The 7624-nt window shown below is 41.8% G+C and overlaps 1 pseudogene; it reads right to left on the bottom strand.

Moving 5' to 3' along the window:
- Positions 1–1606: 1606 nt before the first annotated feature.
- The window catches only part of LOC116461350 (keratin, type I cytoskeletal 18-like), a 31866-nt pseudogene continuing 25848 nt past the window's right edge, over positions 1607–7624 (bottom strand).

Raw genomic sequence — 7624 nt, 5'->3', positions numbered from 1 at the left:
AGAGATGATGGATGAGAGGGGAGTGATGATGAGGGCAAGCCTCATGGTGGAGGAGGAAGACGGCACCACGCTGGGAAAACTGTGATAGAGTAGGGTATCTAGACAACAAATGGCCAGTCCTCTGGGAACTGGGTTAAGGGTTTGAAGAAAGAAAAAGAAACAGAGAAAAAGGGAAATACACAAAAAAGCCTATACACCTTCTGTTAATATTATGCATGACTATTCATACACACGTTATGGGCTCCTCTGAAAGTATGAAAACATCACATATGGTGGCAACTTCACAACAGCAGCTACCCAACAGGAAGAAAAAAAAGAAAAAAAGAACAGGTGGAGTGACTCTGCATGGATGGAATCTGGGTTAATCATCAATTTGTGTTGCTGCTGTTTTGTATCATTAAACATTATATCTTTTAGTAGCTGAGTCTTTATTAGAAACCGTTGGGATTTTTGAGTGAATGCTGAACATGTTGAGAACAGGTGAATTCTATAGGGAAAAAACAAGCAAACACAAAATACCAGCAACACAATCCTTCAATCTTGTTTAATCTGTAGGGTGGAGCAAGGGCTTTAAATCCTGCCAGCAACAAAATGAATTACCAATCTTTTTTTTAAATTATTGCAAAATAGAAATAATATAAAATTTGTCATTTAACTATTTTTAAGCGTATAGTTCAGTGACATTAAATACATTTAGAGTGTTGTGTAACCATCACCACGATCCATCTCCAGAACTTTTTCATCTTCCAAGGCAGAGTACAGAGTACTCTGTACCTATTAAACAACTCCCCATTCTCCCTTCCTCCAGTTCCTGGAATCCACCCTTCTACTTTCTGTCTCTATGAAGTTGGCTACCCTCAGTATCTCATATATATGGAATCATACAATATTTGTCCTCACCTATTATTTTTGACTTATGTAAAATTTCAGTATTTTACACATTATTTTGGTTTTATTTGTAAATAACAAATAATCCTTTATTAGGATATATTCGTAACATATTGGTGTTGTAATAAACCCTAAAAAATGGCAGTTTGGAAATAAAAGGTATATAGATTAAGATGGAAGAAATAAAACTGTCTTTGTCTGCAAATGGTGTGATTGCTTATATAGAAAATCTGAAAGAATCAACAGAATAAGTGAAACTTTATAATAATTTTATAGCAAGCATGCAGGATACAAGGTTAGTATACAAAAGTCAATCACTTTCCTATATGCCAGCAACCTATGAATGAGTGGAATTTAAAATGAAAACACATTACCATTTACATTAGCAGCCCAAAATTGAAATATTTAGTTACAGATCTAACAAAATATGTAGAAGGTTTATATGAGGCAAATGACAAAACTTTAATTAAAAGGAATCAAAAGACTAGATAAATAAAAAGGTATTCAATGTTTATAGACAGGACAACTCAATATTTTCAAAATGTCAGTTCTTTACCACTTGACTGGTAGATTCAATGCAATCCCGATCAAAATCCCAGCAAGTTATTTTTGTTACATAAACTAATTGATTCTAAGTTAGTTTTTTTTTTTTTTTTTTTTGACCTCTGAAATTTTTATTGGCCTCCTTCTCCTCAAAGGGTTCCCTGCTTCTGCTGGCTTAATGTCTCAGAACTTTGGTGCCTTTGGTCTCAGACACCAGTTTGCCATCCACTATCTGGTGGGTCTTTTGGATGGTTTACATGGAGTTGCTGCTGTCCAGGGCATCACCAATATTGAAGTCTTCGCCATCTTCCAGCAGGCGGCGGTAGGTGGAGGTCTCAGCCTCCAGCTTGACCTTGATGTTCAGCAGGGCCTTGTACCCCTAGGCCTGGCGCTGTCCCTCTGCTTGGGTCTGTGCCAGCTCTGACTTCAGGTGCAGCAGGATCCCGTTGAGCTGCTCCATCTGCAGGGTGTAGCAGGCCTCCACCTCCGTCAGGCTGTTCTCCAAGCTGGCCTTCAGGTTTCTCATGGAATCCAGGTCCATCTCCAAGGACTGGACTGTATGTCTCAGCTCGGTGAGCATCATCTCAGCAGATGGTGGACTGTGTGGTGGACTGTGTGGTGACCATTGTGGTGCTCTCCTTAATCTGCTGAGACCAGTACTTGTCCGGCTCATCTCGGTTCTTCTGAGCCAGCTCGTCATATTGGGCCTGGATGTCTGCCGTGATCTAGGCGAGTTCCTGAGACTTGGGGGCATCTACCTCCATGGTCAACCCAGAGCTGGTAATACGGGCTTGTAGGCATTTTATTTCCTCTTTGTAGTTCTTCTTCATGAAGAGCAGGTCCTCCTTGAGAGCCTTGATCTATGTCTCTAGCTGCAGCCGAGTGACATTGTTGTCATCAATGACTTTGCAGAGCCCATGGAGGTCACTCTCTACAGATTGGAGCATGGCCAGCTCTGTCTCATACTTGACTCTAAAGTCATCAGCAGCAAGATGGGCATTGTCGATTGCAGAATGATGCTGGCATTGTCCACAGTATTTGTGAAGATCTGTACCCTCAGGTCCTCGATGGTCTTGAAGTAATGCCCTCAGTCTCTGACCTGGGGTCCCTCCTTCTCCAATTGCTCACAGATTTTGCTCTACAGCCTCTGGTTCTCAGTCTCCAGGCTCCTCGCTCTGTCCAGGTAGGAGATCAGGTGGTCATTCAGGATTTGCCTGGTCTCCTTCTCCTTCTGGATGCCTTCGATTCCTGCCAGACTCTTAGCCATCCCCACAGCCAGGGCTCCAGACACCATGCTGCCCTGGAAGTTGGTGGAGCAGGGCACAGAGATCAGGGAACCACAGCCCCCAGCACCTGCATAGACGCTGGCCTTGCTGCTGATCAGCTGGGCACTGTAGCTTGGCACCTGGATAGAGCCCAGGGACCAGTAGTTGGTGGAGAAGGTGGAGCAAGTGGTGAAGCTCATGCTGTCCAAGGAGGAGAGTGAGAGGACAGGACTCAGGCTTTGCTGACGATCTTGATTCTACGTTTATATGGAAAGGCGAAAGACCCAGAATAGCCAACTCAATATTGAAAGAGAAGAAAGTCAGAGTACTTACACTAACCAACTTCAAGGCTTACTGAAAGCTACAGTAATCAAGATAGTGAGGTATTGATGAAAGAATAAACAAATAGTTCAAAGTAATAGAACAGAGAGCTAAGGTATAGACCCACAATAATATAGTCAATTACTCTTTGATATAGGAGCAAAGGTGATGCAATGGAGAAATGTTGTCTTTTCCATAAATGCTGCTGAAACTACTGGACATTTCTGTGTAAAAAAAATGAATCTAGATCAAACCTTATATCCTTCACAAAAGTTAACCCAACAGAGCATAGACCTAAATATAAAATGCAGAACTATAAACCTCCCAGAAAATAACAGGAGAAAATCAATGACTTGGGTATGGCAATATAACACCAGAGGCAAAACCCATAAAAAATAATAAGCTTGATTGTATTAAAATTAAAAATTTATGCTTGGTAAAAGACACAGTTAAGAAAATTGGGAGGCAGTTCCAAGATAGCCAAATAGGAACAGCTCCAATCTACAGCTCCCAGAGTGAGTGATGCAGAAGATGGGTAATTTCTGCATTTTCAACTGAGGTACTGGGTTCATCTCACTGTGGCTCGTTGGACAGTGGGGGCAGGACAGTGGATGCAGCCCACCAAGTGAGAGCCAAAGCAGGGCAAGGCATCACCTCACCTGGGAAGCAGAAGGGGTCAGAGAATTCCCTTTCCTAACAAAGGGAAGGGGTGACAGATGGCACCTGGAAAATTGTGTCACTCCCACCCTAATACTGCACTTTTCCAATGGTCTTAGCAAATGGCACGCCAGGAGATGATATCCTGGGCCTGGTTTGGAGGGTCCCATGCCCACAGAGCCTCGCTCATTGCTAGCATAGCAGTCTGAGATTGAACTGCAAGGTGGCAGTGAGCCTGGGGGAGGGGCGCCTGCCATTGCTGGGGCTTGAGTAGGTAAACAAAGCAGCCAGGAATCTTGAACTGGATGGAGCCCACTGCTGCTCAAGGAGGCCTGCCTGTCTCTGTAGACTCCACCTCTGGGGGCAAGGCATAGCCGAACAAAAGACAGCAGAAACCTCTGCAGACTTAAACTTCCATGTCTGACAGCTTTGAAGAGAGTAGTGGTTCTCTCAGCATGGAGTTTGAGATCTGAGAATGGACAGACTGCCTCCTCAAGTGGGTCCCTGAGCCCCGAGTAGCCTAACTGGGAGGCATCCCCCAGTAGGGGCAGACTGACACCTCACATGGCCAGGAACCCCTCTGAGACGAAGCTTCCAGAAGAACGATCAGGCAGGAACCTTTGCTGTTCAGCAATATCGGCTGTTCTGCAGCCTCCACTGCTGATACCCAGGCAAACAGGATCTGGAGTGGACCTCCAGCAAACTCCAACAGACCTGCAGCTAAGGGTCCTGACTGTTAGAAGGAAAACCAAAAAACAGAAAGGACATCAACACCAAAACCCCATCTGTACATCACCGTCATCAAAGACCAAAGGTAGATAAAACCACAAAGATGGGGAAAAAACAGAGCAGAAAAACTGAAAATTCTAAAAATCGAGCACCTCTCCCCCTCCAAAGGAATGCAGCTCCTTGCCAGCAATGGAACAAAGCTGGATGGAGAATGACTTTGACGAGTTGAGAGAAGAAGGCTTCAGATGATCAAACTTCTCTGAGCTAAAGGAGGAAGTTCAAACCCAATGCAAAGAAGCTAAAAACCTTGAAAAAAGATTAGATGAATGGCTAAATAGAATAATCAGTGTAGAGAAGTCCTTAAATGATCTGATGGAGGTGAAAACCATGGCACGAGAACTACATGATGAATGCACAAGCTTCAGCAGCCGATTAGATCAACTGGAAGAAAGGGTATCGAGACTGAAGATCAAATGAATGACATGAAGCAAGAAGAGAAGTTTAGAGAGAAAAGCGTAAAAAGAAATGAACAAAGCCTCCAAGAAATATGGGACTATGTGAAAAGACCAAATCTACGTCTGATTGGTGTACCTGAAAGTGACAGAGAGAATGGAACCAAGTTGGAAAACACTCTGCAGGATATTATCCAGGAGAACTTCCCCAATCTAGCAAGGCAGGCCAACATTCAAATTCTGGAAATACAGAGAACGCCACAAAGATACTCCTGGAGAAGAGCAACTCCAAGACACATAATTGTCAGATTCACCAAAATTGAAATGAAGGCAAAAATGTTAAGGGCAGCCAGAGAGAAAGGTCAGGTTATCCACAAAGGGAAACCCATCAGACTAACAGCTGATCTCTCGGCAGAAACTCTACAAGCCAGAAGACAGTGGGGGCCAATATTCAACATTCTTAAAGAAAAGAATTTTCAACTCAGAATTTCATGTCCAGCCAAACTAAGCTTCATAAGTGAAGGAGAAATAAAATCCTTTACAGACAAGCAAATGCTGAGAGATTTTGTCACCATCAGGTCTGCCCTAAAAGAGCTCCTGAAGGAAGCACTAAACATGAAAAGGAACAACTGGTACCAGCCACTGCAAAAACATGCCAAAATGTAAAGACCATCAAGGCTAGGAAGAAACTGCATCAACTAACGAGCAAAATAACCAGCTAACATCATAATGACATGATCAAATTCATACATAACAATATTAACTTAAATGTGAATGGGTTAAATGCTCCACTTAAAAGACACAGACTGGCAAATTGGAAAAAGAGTCAAGATCCATCAGTGTGCTGTATTCAGGTGACCCATCTCATGTGCAGAGACACACATAAACACAAACTAAAGGGATGGAGGAAGATCTACCAAGCAAATGGAAAACAAAAAAGGCAGGGGTTGCAATCCTAGTCTCTGATAAAACAGACTTTAAGCCAACAAAGATCAAAAGAGACAAAGAAGGCCATTACATTATGGTAAAGGGATCAATTCAACAAGAAGAGCTTACTATCCTAAATATATATGCACTCAATACAGGAGCACCCAGATTCATAAAGCAAGTTCTTAGTGACCTACAAAGAGATTTAGACTCCCACACAATAATAATGGGAGACTTCAACACCCCACTGTCAACATTAGACATATCAACAAGACAGAGAGTTACCAAGGATATCCAGGAATTGAACTCAGCTCTGCACAAAGAGGACCTAATAGACATCTACAGAACTCTCCACCCCAAATCAACAGCATATATGTTCTTCTGAGAACCACATCACACTTATTCCAAAATTGACCACATAGTTGGAAGTAAAGCCCTCCTCAGCAAATGTAAAAGAATAGAAATTATAGCAAACTATCTCTCAGACCACAGTGCCATCAAACTAGAACTCAGGATTAAGAAACTCACTCTAAACTGCTCAACTACATGGAAACTGAACAACCTGCTCCTGAATGACTACTGGGTACATAACGAAATGAAGGCCGAAATAAAGATGTTCCTTGAAACCAATGAGAACAAAGACAGAACATACCAGAATCTCTGGAACACATTTAAAGCAGTGTGTAGAGGGAAATTTATAGCACTAAATGCCCACAAGAGAAAGCAAGAAAGATCTAAAATTGACGCCCTAACATCACAATTAAAAGAACTAGTAAAGCAAGAGTAAACAAATTCAAAAGCCAGCAGAAGGCAAGAAATAACTAAGATCAGAGCAGAACTGAAGGAGATAGAGACACAAAAAACTCTTCAAAAAATCAATGAATTCAGGAGCTGTTTTTTTGAGAAGATAACAAAATTGATAGACCTCTAGCAAGAATAATAAAGAAGAAAAGAGAGAAGAATCAAATAGATGCAATAAAAAAGGATAAAAGGGATATCACCACTGATCCCACAGAAATACAAACTACCATCAGAGAATACTATAAACACCTCTATGCAAATAAACTAGAAAATCTAGAAGAAATGGATAAATTCCCCAATACATACACTCTCCCAAGACTAAACCAGGAAGAAGTTGAATCCCTGAATAGATCAATAACAGGCTCTGAAATTGAGGCAATAATTAACAGCTTACCAACCAAAAAAAGTCCAGGACTAGACGGATTCACAGCCGAATTCTACAAGAGGTACAAGAAGGAGCTGGTACTATTCCTTCTGAAACTATTCTAGTCAATAGAAAAATAGGGAATCCTCCCTAACTCATCTTATGAGGCCAGCATCTTCCTGATACCAAAGGCTGGCACAGACATAACAAAAAAATAGAATTTTAGACCAATATCCCTGATGAACATAGATGCAAAAATCCTCAATAAAATACTAGCAAACCAAATCCAGCAGCACATCAAAAAGCTTATCCACCATGGTCAAGTGCACTTCATCCCTGGGATGCAAGACTCGTTCAACATATGCAAATCAATAAATGTAATCCAGCATATAAACAGAATCAGCGACAAAAAACCCATGATTATTTCAATAGATGCAGAAAAGGCCTTTCACAAAATTTAACAGCCCTTCATGTTAAAAACTCTCAATAGACTAGGTATTGATGGGACGTATCTCAAAATAATAAGAGCTATTTATGACAAACCCACAGCCAGTATCATACTGAATGGGCAAAAACTGGAAGCATTCCCTTTGAAAACTGGCACAAGACAGGGATGCCCTCTCTCACCACTCCTATTCAACATAGTGTTGGAAGTGCTGGCCAGGGCAATCAGGCAG

The sequence above is a fragment of the Hylobates moloch genome, unplaced genomic scaffold (genome assembly GCF_009828535.3).
Source record: "Hylobates moloch isolate HMO894 unplaced genomic scaffold, HMol_V3 SCAFFOLD_21, whole genome shotgun sequence".
NCBI lineage: Eukaryota > Metazoa > Chordata > Mammalia > Primates > Hylobatidae > Hylobates > Hylobates moloch.
This window is presented reverse-complemented; position numbering and strand designations above follow the sequence as displayed.